A 17,814-nucleotide genomic window follows, 5' to 3' on the forward strand; every position below is an offset into this window, starting at 1 on the left:
TGACTATAGGATGGTATGCGAAATCTAAATTTGTTTATTTTCAAACTGGCGTCATGAACTCTACTGTCATTAATGTATACTAGGGCAAAGAAATACTTCTGTGAGCATTGTACTCATTCAGTTCATATATTCAAAATGCAAGCCAGCTGTAACATGGATAGAATGGGAAATTGTACTCCTGTTTGCTAAATTAGTGATGTTTGTCAGAGAAATAAAAACTTACATGCCCACCATACCTCTCAACCTCTTAGATCAAGAAATTCGGATAAAGCTATACATAAAAGTGAGATAAGGCACTAAAATAGGGATAGTTTTTAAATATTGCTTACAAACTTAGAAAGTTGATAGAATAACAGGTTTTTCATTAGCATGAATTTTCTGAAGGGTATGAAGTGTGAAACTCAAATGTCTGTCATTATTTTCCAACTTCAGTCTTTAATGATTTGCCACTAATTTGCCAGAAAACCACAATTTTATGAAAAAAATGGACCAAACATATAAGGCAAAAATCTGGACATTCTGCAAAAATCTGTGCAGTTGAGAGGTATATTCCCACCTGAACATACAAAAACACACCCACCCACTCACACCCTCCACGCACACACAGTTTCAGCACAAGATGAAATAGCCACTATATAATTTGTGCGTTTGCATTTTTCTACTACAGAACATCAGATGACAAATATATATATAGATAGATAGAAAAACATATGGATAGCTTAAGAGACATATGTGCGTTGATAGAGATACAGACATCAGCACTATAATTACATTAACTAAATGAAGGGAAAAATCTCCCAAAAGAAGGGAATCACTGCCACCAGCATACACCTAGAAACCATCCCAGCCATTATCTTCTATGGCAAACAATGATTGATATTGTATTTCTCAGTGTTGTTTGCTTCAGGCAATTGACGCTGAAGGAATTTCAGCTCTGCTCCCCATACATATACCCTTTGCACTACTGACTGCTGTAGTAAAGTTAAGCATTATCACCAGAGGACAACAATATATAACACAGTGGCAGTAATGCCGATATTCTCAGCATTGCTTTAATGCTGCTGTAGTGCAATTGCATAGTTTATATATTTAGCTATTTTGTAATTTATGCAATTTTGATATAAAAAGGCATGGGTTCCCTATTAGAAGACTGAAGAACACATTCTTTCGACTGTGTCTTGGTCGAACTAAAAAGCCTGAAACTGCAAAATATCGAAGCAGCTTATAAGCAAATTCTTTCCCTGGGAAAGAATTTGCTTGGCCCCTTCATTATTTTGCCATTTTCGGCACTGTAGTGTGGTCTTGGAGTTGGTATATTTAAGTAGGAGGGGTGTGGGGGGCAAAGCCCCCCAATTAATGTAATGTTTAAAGTGGGTTTTTTATTATTTTTTATTTTTATTTTTTTTGTTGGAACAGCGTTTTTTTTCCCCTTAGGAAAAAAAAAATGCTGTTCTGACAGTTTGAAATTGTAAGCTTTCACTTACATAGGGTCGAATAATCACCGTTCGCTTTTTAAGTGTTCATTGATCTAATATAGACCCAAAGGCATGTACTGTTTAGTTACTATTTTGATAAACTCTACCATTTCTTATGCTACAGAACAAGGTTGGCCAGGAGCAAGAAATGACAAAGTAAAAACTAACAAAAATTAGCTTTAAATTCCTGTCCTTTGAATTATTAGCAAAGTGCATTCTGACTGTACACTGCCAATGCTTGGAGAGATTCAGGACAGAGATGAATATCGCTAATAATAATAACTAAGTGTGTTTGATAGATTTGCCTTAAATTGATTCGATAATTACTAAAAAACTGTTCTCCAACCAATCGGATACAAAATGTAAATGGGTTGCAATGTTCATTAAAGCAGTACTGGTCAAACTAGTAGATCTATAATCAATTAGAAAAACTTGCTCTTTGTATATCATTCTACCACTCTTGGTCAACATGAGATAGCCAATAAACAATGAGAAATACAAAAACTCAAAAATCATTGGTACTATAAAGCATGCCAAGTGTTCAATCAACATAAATTGCGTATCCATTGAATTTACCACTCAACATTCATTAAAACAGTATTTGTCAGGCTAAAACATCCATATCCAATTAAATCCACTTCCTAGTCACATATGTCCACCTCTATTGTTCAAAATGGAACATCTAATGACTTCTTACATCCCTGTATTGTATTATTTTATTAAAGTGCTTTGTTTATGTTCAGTGCTGTGGTGAGTTTGGTACTTTGTTCTTTGCAGTTTCTACATACATTCCAGTACCAAGCTTTAGTGGATATATATATATATATATATATATATATATATATATATATATATATATATATATATATATATATATATATATATATGTATCTGTGTGTGTGTGTGTATGTGTGTGTGTGTCCAAGACACTTCAGTTGAAATATATCAGCTTTCCTTGCTATTCCAACTACATGTATATATAATAAAACAAATGTAGTTGTGTAGCACAGTTTAACATCTGGGTTGTAAGCAAAGAAAGAAAGTGAAATGTAATGAATTGAATAAAAGAAGCTTGTAGAAAAAAGTTCACTGTATGTCACAAAGCTTCCTTTCTTACTGCACAGATTGCTGAAAGGTGCAGCACTAGTGGTAAACTGCATTTATGAATCATATGACAGATTTGTATTAAAAGCAGTGAAAGTGTGATTCCTTTGAAAACTATTGTGGTGCTAAATTCCTTTGTACACTCAATGAATCCTACCTGGAAAATTTTGTTCAAGTAGGGGTTTGACAAAAAAGCTTAGACTACTTACAAACCCATAAACTGCTGGAATGAACACCAAAACATGTTTCTGTTGCACACATAAAGCAATGTTCAACTAAAGAAAATTGCATAAGGACACATGTAAAATGAAATTCTGTTGGAATACAGCTACAAAAACTACACTGGATGGAAAGAATGTTAGGGGCTGCTGCTGCTGTTCTGCATGTGCATGTGCAACAGGCTCAAGTCTATGCTGTTGCTTCTTAAAGACATCAACCAAGAAGAATAAGGGTTTTTAAACCATGTTTAACCTTTTATGGTATGTATGAGGTAGAAATAATAGAATGATACAGGGTGGAAAGTGAAATACTCCAGTATCTCTGCAACCTCTGTCATCCTCACCTGATTGCAAGGGTAAACCAAAGTGAACTAATACCTGTGGAGACCAAGATATGTGTAGAACATAGAATATTAGCTACAGGAACATAAATAACCCACATGGGACATGCTGGTGATGTCACAGGCATCAGCATCCAGGATCCTACACCAATTTCTGAATGTTATACTACAGCATGCCAGTGAATATATATATTTCCCCTACTACATCTAAGAACAGACCTAGAACTATGCAGGAGTTCTACCTAGCAGCACACTTTCCTGAAGTTCTGGGTGCCATATACTACATGCACATTGAAATCAAAGCTCTACCCAAGGAAAGGGGAAGGGTCTATGTCAAAAGAAAGGGGTTCTAGTCCATTAACTGCTAGGTCATGTGCAATGCTAGGGGAATCATACAGAATGTATGGCCTGACAACCGTGGCATGTACCACAACTCCCATCCAGCATACCTTACAACTCTACCAGATGTTTTCCAGGGGTGATGTCCCACAATGCTATTAACTGGGAGATGCAGGGATTTAGGGGCTGCATTCGAACCATGACTGATGACCTCTTTCAGAAATGAAATCACACCCAGAAAGGAATGCTATAATGCAGTATTTCTTTGGGGTCTTGAAGTCACGGGTTTAAGTGTAGATATACCGGAAGAGCTTTGCAGTACAATCCTAGTACTTGTGCAAAATGATCACAGTCTGTGTTATCCTACACAATATCATCCTGTAAAAGCAGCTGTAGCAAGAAAACTAATGGCTAGGAGTATACATCCCATCACCAATGGGAAGGTCACCACATCCACATGCCCAGATGTTGTGGGTTTAGTTAGATATAGGTGTGAACAATATGCCCTTGTCATGGCCAAGAAGCAATGGCTAGCACACATGCTGACCACCTAATGGGTACATGTTTCATTCTATGCAGGCACATGCAGTAAAACTGATGCCAGACAATGCTAACAGCAATTATGTCCCCTTTAATGGCTGTGCACTGCTAGCATCAGTCAAAATCAACCCCAAATGACAACAGTTACAACTGCAGGACTATTGAGGCAAGTGTTGAAAGTGTAATAGAAACATAAATGTGTAAGAACATGAATAAATGTCAGATACCTGCCTAACTGGTACTTAAATGTATCTAAGTGCAATGTGTATAAGCTGTCCAGTAATGCAATCAATATCTGACATGACTGACTTCTGTAATATATAGTTATGCATTTCACCAAATAAACTGACCCATGCAACTGAAATACCCCCTACAGATAAAACAGTTCAAAAAGTGTACTTATCCCAAAATTCTCACAAGTGGATCAATAAGTATGATTAATAACAGTCTCCTCCCCTTCAAGTTTGGTATAGGTTTAGCCCTTTGAGCACTCTGAAGATGCAAATGAAGTGTGGACTCTTTAGAATTACATAATATCAAATGTTTGACTTTGTGCTTCAGATGTAAACATAGTGTAGCCTCTATACCACTTTTAAGTGCTAATGGCTTGCAACGTAAATGATTACGCTGACTAAAGAAAAACGCAGTTTTGCACATACACCATTCACTGAAGGTGGTCTGTCAGTTACAAAGTGTGGATCTAATTGCAATGAACTTTTAAACAAAACAAAACTCACCACATGGGTATTTTCTTAGCATACCAGCACAATTTCCTGCCTTTGCTGAAAACTGTTGTTGACTGTCATGTATTTGTATTACACCATGAAACAAACATAAGAGAACATGCACTAGAGACTGCAGGCAGGATTCACGATGGCTTGCACGGAGAATAAGAGTAGTGTAAGACTTCATGCAGCCATCGCGATCCAGGAACAGCCAGATTGTGCGTGTAAGAGAGCACCTAAAACGGCTCTTACACGGGCAGGGCGTGGATATGCTAATTATCTCACTTGCAGCTGAAAGGCATGCAGATGAGGTTAATTTGTGATCCAGAAAGCAGAAACCTGCCCGTGTAAGAGCCGTGTTATCTGCAGAAACGTACTCGGTTGATAACTGAGTACTGTTCTGCAAATAACACAATGGAGCCATGTCAGCTCCAAATAAAGTTTGCAAATGTTGCAGGCAGCATGCCTATGGCCAAATATGTGCCCACTGGCAACGTACCCTGATGCAAACATGAAATAAAAATAATTCTTTTTTTTTCGGCGATCGCCAATGTTTAAATGAAGCGCAGCGTCGTGCAAACAGGCTGCGCTATAAAAAAACAAAAAAATAAAAATATTAAACCCACAAATGTGGGTTTATGCAAAGCATGAGTATACAATGGAAGGGAATAGCAGGGTAAAACAACATGGCCACCGAGTAGGGGTTGCTAAGGGGGGAAGCGGAGTGTAAGACATGTAAATAAGCATTAGTATGCAATCCTATGTAAATGAGTGGTAGGATAGTGAATCGCACTGTTACATAGAAAATGAGCACAATCCGTGCAGTGTAGGAGTAGGATAAGGGGGAGTAACAGAGTAGGAGATAGGTGACATCACAGGGGGGGAATGTATGAAAGGAATGCAGCTCATTGGAGCACAGTGGCATGTGAAAGCTGTCAGTCACACATCATGGAAAGAGGAGTGTCAACAAGTAGGCATGGGAAAGCCAAGAAATAGAAGGTGTACACGATGGATAACACCAAAGTTTCTTGCTGGGCGTGCGTGCACTCGTGTGCGCGCTGGTAGGCACGAGTAAGACAGAGTGCGCACATGTAAGCGTGAATTTGCATGTTTAAGGCAGAATACGCATGTAAGAGCCTGTTTAAACACCTGTATGCTGGTTTGCGCTGGTGTGCACGCATTTTAACCTGAATATGCAGATTCTAGTCCAAGCATGTGTGCGCGCGTGTTAGCCACTGTGAGCGTGTTTTTGCTGGTATGCACGTTGCTCCCCCCTGAGGAAACAGAAAGGAAAAAGAAAGCATGGGAAATAGTAGGAAGCTAGCAGAAATTACTAGCAGAGCTAGCAGGTGAAAACAATCAGAAGCAGGCAATTACACAGGCAGAACAGTAGCCCAGCCCAGCACTTAAAATACTGCAAACAACAGTGCAGAATGTTTCTCTCAAGAGACACTGCAACAAAGGAGTAAGCTACTAGAAGTGAAAACTGAAAACTGAAAAAGCTTCACTCAGACCAAAAATGCTAGGGGCTGCCATAGCTGTTATAAGGAGACATATGCAACTTGCTGAGGGTGGTGACTATGCAAATGCTGCCAGACAACGCACAGTGAGGAGACGGAGAAGAGTGTACAGGCCCAGGGTCACCTACCAGGGGTTACATGAGCTGGAGATAGTGGAGCGCTATAGAGTGGACAGAGACCTCCTGCAGCAAATTGTTGAGCTGTGCAGGCCACACCTCACACACAGAGCCAAAAGAGGGGAACCCATCCCAGTGGAAACCAAGGTATGTGTTGGCCTAAGAATACTAGCAACAGGTACCTTCCAGAGACCAACTGGTGATATGATGGGGATATCACAGGCATCAGCATCCAGGGTACTGCACCAGTTCCTGGACGCCATGTCAGCACATGTCGGTGAGCATGTATATTTCCCCAATGCCTGTGAGATATTGGCCAGCAATATGCGTCTCTTCCAGCAAATAGCGGAATACCCTGAGGTAGTGGGTGCAATAGACTGCACGCATATATTCATCAAAGCACCAGACGGTGAGTGGGGTAGGGCCTACATTAACTGCAAGGGCTTCCCCTCCATCAACTGCCAGGTCATGTGTGATGCCCAGGGCATAATAATGAATGTGTGTGCTGGCTGCCCTGGAAGCTACCACGATCCACATATCTGGCATCTGACACAGCTGTACCAGACATTTGCCAATGGGGACATCCCACATGGTTACTTAGTGGGGGATGCTGGCTATGCACTGGAGCCGTGGCTGATGACACCCATCAGAAATGCACACACACCTGAACAAGAACGCCATAATGAGGCACATGCACAAACACAAAATGTAATCAAGCGTGTGTTTGGGCTGCTCAAGTCACGGTTCCGGTGCCTGGACACATCTGGTGGAGCCTTGCAGTACTCACCAACTACATGTACCCAAATTGTCATGGTATGTGCTATGCTACATAATATGATTCTGCGAAAACAGCTGCAGCAGGACCAGAATAGGGCTGGGCCAAACAGCCCCCCACCATTGCCAAGCCAATCACAGGCAGAGCATGTCTCGGAGGAGGAACAACCTGAGCCTGCCCCAATATGCCTTGGCCTTGGCAAAGCAGCAACGCATAGCACATACACTGGCTCTGTAGGAATCCAGGAAATGATACCTCTCTCTGACTCACACATATAGTAAAATGGATGCCTAAGTTGACACAACCTGCTATCAAACATGTACAGGGAGTGTAGTATGTGCATCCAACATAGACAGCCCAGCAGCACCACCTGAGGCATGATTGCCATGCGTTAAGCAATGTAACATCATATAGTATATGCAAACATGATGACCCTGACTAACATCCTACCCTCACCAAGCATGATGCCAGAATATGAAGACGAGATGATCAATTACAATAATTGGCTTAAGTATTGCCAGTAGTCAAAGGGGATCCAATGCGTGCCAGCCTGGGATGACATGCTGAGTAAGGCACGATGCTCCACCTCCATAGGTATCACAAGGGATAAGAACCTAGATGTAATGCTACCCAGTGCCAGATGTCCAAACTGAAAGATGCATGCAGTCTACACTCCTCTCAGCATGGAGAATGTTGTTATCTGTCCTGTAATGGAAAACTGGGTTAAGGCTCACAAGAGCATCCTAACACTACCAGGTTACACCGCATACTGTGCTTTACAGCCCCAAAACATGGAACAAACTACAAAAGGAGGGTGAGTAGCAATAATTGTCAAGGATAACCACACCCCCATGTTGGTACCACAATAAGAAGCAGCATGGATTATCCATGCTCAAGTAACAGTGGCTAAGACTGCCTGCCAGTTTGTAGCCTGCTACAGACTACCCTCCAAATGCCAGGAACTGCACTTGGCCTACGTTGGAACACATGGAAATATCAAGCTTTCCAAACAACATTATATTGGGTGACTGAAAATACTCAAACATAGACTGGGAGCATTATCCCAGCACCAACACCCTAGGCCAAAGGTTCCTAGAATCCATAAACCAACATGCTCAGGAACAACGTACCACTCCCACAAGAGGAGTAAGCATACTGGATGTGATAATCAGCAACATGGGTACTCTATGGCCAGATGAGAAGTGTATTCCTCACTGGTAAGATCAGACCATAGAGTAATCACACTGGATATTCACAGCTGGACCACAGTCCCTGTCCAGAAAACCACAGTGAAAAACATGTGTAAAGGAAATGTTGCACTCCTCCAAACTGATGTGGAATTCATTAAAGGCCCTGTGCCTGTGGAAAATATGGGCCACACTTCAGAACACTTTATAAATGCATTCTATGAACACAGTCAGGAATGCATGGATTATGCAATCCCAAATAAAACCAAGGCCCAATACCATACACAGAGGCAGCTGGAATGGTGGACCGCAGCCATTACCAAACCATGCAAGAGAATGAGGAAGTCACCACGTGATAGAGCAAACCCAAAAAGGGAAGTAATCTCTGATCAGTATTATGGCAATAAAATATGGCCAGTCATAAAATCCAATAAGGCCAGCTACAACAAGTTGAATCTGTGAATCTTGGGAAATGTTACACCTGCCCCATGTACACAGACAACCCCCTCCACCCCCCAAGAAATACAAATATATGTGAGAGATGCAAGCACGTCTCCAAACTGGAGTCTGAGCTCACTCAATTCAGTACTAGTCAGGAGGAGAAGGTAACCACACACACCACAAACCCACTCACATAGACCTATCACAACTGCAAACCAAATACATAAACACACAAAAACATTCCTGGAGGCTATAATTAAAAAACACCAAAATCAACAGAGGCCTCCAAAGCAGACACACAAGAAACCACTACCCCCAAACATAGCACATGCAACACATAGTACACAAAGTCGGTGTGCCAAACAGTCACAGCCCGTAAGGACAAACAACATGCCCGATACACTTGTAATAGGTGACACCACAGTCAGATACACTGATGTCCCGCTCACCAGCTACTAGAAGTGAAAACTGAAAACTGAAAAAGCTTCACTCAGACCAAAAATGCTAGGGGCTGCCATAGCTATTATAAGGAGACATATGCAACTTGCTGAGGGTGGTGACTATGCAAATGCTGCCAGACAACCCACAGTGAGGAGACGGAGAAGAGTGTACAGGCCCAGGGTCACCTACCAGGGGTTACATGAGCTGGAGATAGTGGAGCGCTATAGAGTGGACAGAGACCTCCTGCAGCAAATTGTTGAGCTGTGCAGGCCACACCTCACACACAGAGCCAACAGAGGGGAACCCATCCCAGTGGAAACCAAGGTATGTGTTGGCCTAAGAATACTAGCAACTGGTACCTTCCAGAGACCAACTGGTGATATGATGGGGATATCACAGGCATCAGCATCCAGGGTACTGCACCAGTTCCTGGACGCCATGTCAGCACATGTCGGTGAGCATGTATATTTCCCCAATTCCCGTGAGGTATTGGCCAGCAATATGCGTCTCTTCCAGCAAATAGCGGAATACCCTGAGGTAGTGGGTGCAATAGACTGCACGCATATACGCATCAAAGCACCAGACGGTGAGTGGGGTAGGGCCTACATTAACCACAAGGGCTTCCCCTCCATCAACTGCCAGGTCATGTGTGATGCCCAGGGCATAATAATGAATGTGTGTGCTGGCTGCCCTGGAAGCTACCACAATTCACATATCTGGCATTTGACGCAGCTGTACCAGACATTTGCCAATGGGGACATCCCACATGGTCACTTAGTGGGGGATGCTGGCTATGCACTGGAGCCGTGGCTGATGACACCCATCAGAAATGCACACACACCTGAACAAGAACGCCATAATGAGGCACATGCACAAACACAAAATGTAATTGAGCATGTGTTTCGGCTGCTCAAGTCACGGTTCCGGTGCCTGGACACATCTGGTGGAGCCTTGCAGTACTCACCAACTACATGTACCCAAATTGTCATGGTATGTGCTATGCTACATAATATGATTCTGTGAAAACAGCTGCAGCAGGACCAGAATAGGGCTGGGCCAAACAGCCACCCACCATTGCCAAGCCAATCACAGGCAGAGCGTGACTCGGAGGAGGAACAACCTGAGCCTGCCCCAGTATGCCTTGGCCTTGGCAAAGCGGCAACACATAGCACATACACTGGCTCAGTAGGAATCCAGGAAATGATACCTCTCTCTGACTCACACATATAGTAAAATGGATGCCTAAGTTGACACAACCTGCTATCAAACATGTACAGGGAGTGTAGTATGTGCATCCAACATAGACAGCCCAGCAGCACCACCTGAGGCATTATTGCCATGTGTTAAGCAATGTAACACCATATAGTATATGCAAACATGATGACCCTGACCAACATCCTACCCTCACCAAGCATGATGCCAGAATATGAAGACGAGATGATCAATTACAATAATTGGCTTAAGTATTGCCAGTAGTCAAAGGGGATCCAATGCGTGCCAGCCTGGGATGACATGCTGAGCAAGGCATGATGCTCCACCTCCATAGGTATCACAAGGGATAAAAACCTAGATGTAATGCTACCCAATGCCAGATGTCCAAACTGAAAGATGCATGCAGTCTACACTCCCCTCAGCATGGAGAATGTTGTTATCTGTCCTGTAATGGAAAACTGGGTTAAGGCTCACAAGAGCATCCTAACACTACCAGGTTACACCTCATACTATGCTTTACAGCCCCAAAACATGGAACAAACTAGAAAAGGAGGGTGAGTAGCAATAATTGTCAAGGATAACCACACCCCCATGTTGGTACCACAATAAGAAGCAGCATGGATTATCCATGCTCAAGTAACAGTGGCTAAGACTGCCTGCCAGTTTGTAGCCTGCTACAGACTACCCTCCAAATGCCAGGAACTGCACTTGGCCTACGTTGGAACACATGGAAATATCAAGCTTTCCAAACAACATTATATTGGGTGACTGAAAATACTCAAACATAGACTGGGAGCATTATCCCAGCACCAACACACTAGGCTAAAGGTTCCTAGAATCCATAAACCAACATGCTCAGGAACAACGTACCACTCCCACAAGAGGAGTAAGCATACTGGATGTGATAATCAGCAACATGGGTACTCTATGGCCAGATGAGAAGTGTATTCCTCACTGGTAAGATCAGACCATAGAGTAATCACACTGGATATTCACAGCTGGACCACAGTCCCTGTCCAGAAAACCACAGTGAAAAACATGTGTAAAGGAAATGTTGCACTCCTCCAAACTGATGTGGAATCCATTAAAGGCCCTGTGCCTGTGGAAAATATGGGCTACACTTCAGAACACTTTATAAATGCATTCTATGAACACAGTCAGGAATGCATGGATTATGCAATCCCAAATAAAACCAAGGCCCAATACCATACACACAGGCAGCTGGTATGGTGGACCGCAGCCATTACCAAACCATGCAAGAGAATGAGGAAGTCACCACGTGATAGAGCAAACCCAAAAAGGAAAGTAATCTCTGATCAGTATTATGGCAATAAAATATGGCCAGTCATAAAATCCAATAAGGCCAGCTACAACAAGTTGAATCTGTGAATCTTGGGAAATGTTACACCTGCCCCATGTACACAGACAACCCCCTCCACCCCCCAAGAAATACAAATATATGTGAGAGATGCAAGCACGTCTCCAAACTGGAGGCTGAGCTCACTCAACTCAGTACTAGTCAGGAGGAGAAGGTAACCACACACACCACAAACCCACTCACATAGACCTATCACAACTGCAAACCAAATACATAAACACACAAAAACATTCCTGGAGGCTATAATTAAAAAACACCAAAATCAACAGAGGCCTCCAAAGCAGACACCCAAAAAACCACTACCCCCAAACATAGCACATGCAACACATAGTACACAAAGTCGGTGTGCCAAACAGTCACAGCCCGTAAGGACAAACAACATGCCCGATACACTTGTAATAGGTGACGCCACAGTCAGACACACTGATGTCCCACTCACCAGACTGAACAAGGAAAAGGGTACAGTAAGCTGCCTGTAGGCTGCTACAATCTGCCACATAACACAATCATGCAGGTCACTGCAAAGCAAGTACAATTATGACTCAGTCATTGTCCATGCTGGTGTGAATGACCTGAGACGTACCTCCCTGGACTACATGTAAAGAGACATAGAAGAGCTGTCCAATTATGTAGGCCAGGCCGGTAGGACTCTGACCCTGATCAGCATCCTACCCCCACCAAGAATGATATCACAGTACAAACACAGAATGATCAGCTTTAACAATTGGCTCAATTGCTGGTGTCAATCCAAGGGGATACAATGTGTCTCTGCTTGGGATGTCATGCTTAACAAGCCACGCTGCTTTGCCAGGGATGGCTTGCACTTATCACCCCTGTGTGTCTGGATATTGGCTAAGGCTCTTGCCACCTCCATAGTGCCATTTGTAGGCAAGGCTGAAAAGACAAACCCACCTCCCCAGAAAACATAAGTGGAAAAAACATGAGGGTAATGCTGCTCAATGCCAGATGTCTAAACCACAAGATGCATGCTCTCGTGGCCCTCCCCAGTATGGAGAACATCAATGTCTGTGCAGTGATGGAAACCTGCATCAAGGCTCCTGAGAGCACCCCAGCACTACCAGGTTATACCTCAAATCATGCTTGTCGGCCCCAAAACCTGGACCAAACCACAAAATGAGGGGGAGTATCCACATTCAGCAAAGATACCCACACGTCCAGGTTACTGACAATGCACGAAGCATCAGAGACCATCCATGTGCAACTAACTGTAGGCAAAACTGCTGTACAGTTAGTAGCATGCTGCAGACCACCCTCTCAGACCCAGGAACACCACTGAGCCTCCCTGAAGACACTGGAGAGTATGAATGTCACCCCAAATACCAAACAGGTACTCACAAATCACCACATAGGTGGTAATCCATTACGCATGGAAGAAGTAATCAGGGACCTAGGGACACAAGTGGAAAGTAACCCCACATGCAACACTCACTTTGCCAACATGGCTAGGAAGACCACCAATATTGGCCACCTTATCATGAAAGGAGTCACATCTACATCAAGAGAGGTCATTGTGCCCCTATACTCCTCCCTTATCAGGCCCATAAGTGAGTACAATGCCCCATTTGGGATGTACCATACCCGACACCTGCAGCAGTTAGAAAGACCTCAAAAGTACCTGACCAAGAGGATAAAGGGTGTCAAACATTTGTCATATGCTGCCTGGCTGACAACACCCCAGCTGTATGCAGTCACATACTGTATACTCAGAGGCGATGTATGCCCGATGTATAAGGTCATGTCCAATACAGAATGAATGGACATGCTCCACCTCAGAAAATCCAAAGCCATTAGAGCCGTGAGAGTGACAGATGTCAACCTCAACACATAAATAAATCAGATGTGCTGGAGGGGCAGATTCCTAACCCAGAGGCTTCCCACACTCTGGAACAGAACCCACTCCATGTTAGGCAGAGCCCCTCACTGACTCTCTTCAACAGGAATCTTGCCAAGTGGATGGGAGAACATAGATTTACACTGGGGGTCAGCAGTGTGTCACATCTAGACAGAGGCACAGTAAAGTAAACCCTAAATGGCCATAATATTCACATAGCAAGGGGTGGCGAAAGCCACACACACTCTGGCTAGGCTGATAAATGCCCTAGGGCAGATAGCCCAGTATGAACCTATGAACATATGGAGATACAAATTGTACAGGATACTAAGGATAATCACAAGGTTGCCTTAACTGATGGTAGGAACCTTGGTGGGAATTCACAGATATGCACTGAATTACCAAATATTACAAACAATACACCAAACCCACACACATTGCCAACATCCAACCTGACATGTTCAGTGCAACCCCCCCCCCAAAAATGACAAATATCTATCCCAGCAGAGTGCTGCCCCCCCTGACATTGCAGATGCTGAGGTAACAGGCAGCATCTTCAAAGCAAGACACACAGCATCAATGGTACAACATGGTGTCCTGGGCTGTGTCCAACATGAACTCCAAGAAGAATGGAATGCCAAATAACACTACTGCTCAATTTCAGCCTTACCACAGGATATGTTCCCAAAGAGCAGTGTACAGCAACAGTGGTCCCTCTCCACAAAGGTGCCTCAATGGATACTGCAAACTATCACTCCAGAATCCTGACAAGCTTGGTCTGCAAAGTTATGGAAAGGATCATCATGGACCTCAGAAATAAAGATATTGGGGACCTACAGACACTGGACCCTACCCAGCGTGGCTTTCTTAAGGGAAGATCCTGCCCCTTAAACATGTCTGACTCATTTGAAACAGTCATCAAGGCCAGTGATTAGGGGAATGTGGTCCACACAGCCTATCTGGACCTTGCAAAAGTCTTCCATACAATACCCCATGTGTTCATTATAGATAAGCTCACCAGCTTAAATATAAGCCCCTATGTCAGTAGATGGGTTGCAAACCAGTCCAAGGACAGAACTGACATGGTCAGACATGCTGCAGCCATGTCAGACTACAAACCAGCTACAACTGGCATCCCACAAGGCTCAGTCCTGGGACCTCCCTTGCATGGTATATATTTCCCATAGGTACAGGCCAACATGGAAGGACTGTGTCTGAACATGTTTGCAGAGGACTACAAACTGGGCACCTCATCTGACCCTCCAGCTGACACAAGCATCCTACAAAAGGGCCACATAGAAACAGACAACTGGTGCCAGAGCCATGTCATCAAGCTAATTGCAGAAAAGTGTATAGTCATCCCCTGTGGATAAACAGTAAGTGCCCACCAATTACCACATAAGTGTTAACCCATTAAGTACTTTAGAAGTAATAAGAGACCTGGGGACACAATTTGATAGATATCTTGCATTTGACAACCTTGTGGCTGTAGTGGTTACAGAAACTTACCATATACCCACCTAACCATGACGGTAGTCAGATCTAGATCAGGGGAGGTCATCGTGCCTCTTCAGTCATCCTTCATCAGCCTCACAATTGAGTACAATGGCTCCTGTGGGATGTACCTCAGCAGACACCTCCTGCAACTGGAAAGTCCGCAAAAGTACCCCACCAGGAGGATCAAAGAGCTCAAACAGATACCATGTGTTGCCTGATTAAACAAACTGCAGCTCCACACAGTGCCATACTGCCTTCCCAGAGGCAATCTGGGCCTGATGTATAAAGCCATGTCCAAGCTGGAATCAATGAACATGCTGCACCTTGTACAATCTGAATGCCAGTGAGCTATGCAAATGAGAGACCTGAACCCCAGCACTGACATACATAGGACATGCTGTAGTGATTGATCCATAACCCAGAAGCTCACTCCACTCTTGAGTAAACCCCCAGTGCAGGAAAGCCGGAGAGTCCCTCATTGACTCTCCTCAACAGGAATCATGATGAGTGGATGTGAGATGGTAGGTTTACCCTGGGTATCACTGTTATGTCACGGGTAGACAGAGGCACATTATACTAACCTTGAAATATGTGATGCCAAATTCCAGTTACAATGTGTGTTGAAGGACAAACACACTTTCTGACTAGCACTAGAAATGGCCTAGGGCACATCGCTAGTGTTTGTCAATGACCACCCAAGTTGTGGAATACACTACCAATGTTGGACAAGCCTGGTGTAAGTAGTCCATATCCAAATGAAATGCAGCATGGTCATATGTGCACAACTGGCCCTTAGCCAGTCTGGCGTGCTCACTATGAATATTGAAAGCAGTGATATGACCGAAACCCAGGATACTGTCCACCACAGTGAAAGTACTGAACCAGTACACTATACAATATTACAGTGTATTGTCATTATGAAAGGATGTTGACAACTGTATGCAAACTATCCCATGGAAACCCTGCAGGCACAGTATAATCCCTGTCGGGTTCAGACACAAAGCAGTTGGGCAGTATGTACACAACATGACTCCCAACACACAACTATAAATGTGAAATACTGTGGAAGTTCACACACACCCACAAATGTGGTGGATTGAAGATCTCAACATATGGAAAACACACACTGGGCATGCTCACACACTTTGATAACTGAGACATATGTCAGGCAACAAGCCATGGAATATGCCTGAACTGGGCATGCTCACACACTTAGGCCATGTCTCAGTTTAGCAGTTGGCCACACATATGTGGTATATGTATGTGTTAAACCATGAACCAACCACAAGACAGCAATCTGCCCAGTGCACACAGTTAAATGACTACAGAGACATAAGTTAAATAGTGTATCCCACACATATTCAAACATCTTCCACAGATACATAAGTTGTACATAGAAACAGGGAAAGCTATGGCAATAAAGACCTGCAAACAGTTTATCAGCAACAAATATTGTGCAGCTGAAAATTAAACATATGGGTGTAGAGGTCAATACTAGGCTGTTTGCCCTAGGGAATACACGCTTAGTCAGACTGTGCTTGGCATCTGCCTCCCCAGTACAGTAGGCTACTGTGCCTCTGTAAAGTAGGTCACAGAAGGCACCATGTAAGGCTAGTGTGCTGTGCCTCCATCAAGCAGGGACACAGTGGAGATCCCAGGGGTTGAATTTGCAATGTCACATCCATGTTTGATTCCTGCAAATGCTCAGTGTGTGTGTGTCTGGGTGAGGGGGTTAGTTTGTGTGCAATTCTGTGTGAAAGAAATGTCCCTTCTGCCAACTAGTAGAACACACTGCATGATGCACACTCCTTTTTCTAAACACTGATGATCTCAGCACCCTATATGTACAGCAGGAGAAGGGAAACCTCCCAGTAACTTGGATAGTGTGCTCCGCTAATGCGTCTCTCACAAGTATCATAACATAGTTAGGTAGGGGTTTGAATCCTGCAAAATGCTCAGCGCATGTGTTTGGGTGAGAGGGGTTAGTGTGTGTGAAAGAAATGTCCCCTTTGCCAACTACAAGAACACACTGCATGATGCACATTCCACATTCTAAACACTGATGATGTCAGCACCTTATAAGTACAGCAGGAGAAGAAAAACCTCCCAGTAATGCGAATAGCGCGCTCCGCTAATGTGTCTCTCTCAAGTGCCATAACATAGTTAGGTAGGGGGTTGAATCCTGCAAATGTTCATTGTGTGTGTCTGGATGAGGGGGGTTAGTGTGTGAAAGAAATGTCCCTTTTGCCAACTACAAGAACACACTGCATGATGCACATTCCTCTTTCTAAACACTGATGATGTCAGCACCCTATAAGTACAGCAGGAGAAGAAAAACCTCCCAGTAATGCGAATAGCGTGCTCCGCTAATGTGTCTCTCTCAAGTGTCATAACATAGTTAGGTAGGGGTTTGAATCCTGCACATGCTCAGTGTGTTTGGGTGAGGGGGGTTAGTGTGTGTGCAATTCTGTGTGAAAGAAATGTCCCTTTTGCCAACTATAAGAACACACTGCATGATTCACATTCCTCTTTCTAAACACTGATGATGTCAGCACCCTATAAGTACAGCAGGAGAAGAGAAACCTCCCAGTAATGCGAATAGCATGCTCCGCTAATGCGTCTCTCTCAAGTGTCATAACATAGTTAGGTAGGG

The sequence above is a fragment of the Protopterus annectens genome, chromosome 5.part0 (genome assembly GCF_019279795.1).
Source record: "Protopterus annectens isolate FY-2018-M chromosome 5.part0, PAN1.0, whole genome shotgun sequence".
Taxonomy (NCBI): Eukaryota; Metazoa; Chordata; order Ceratodontiformes; family Protopteridae; genus Protopterus; species Protopterus annectens.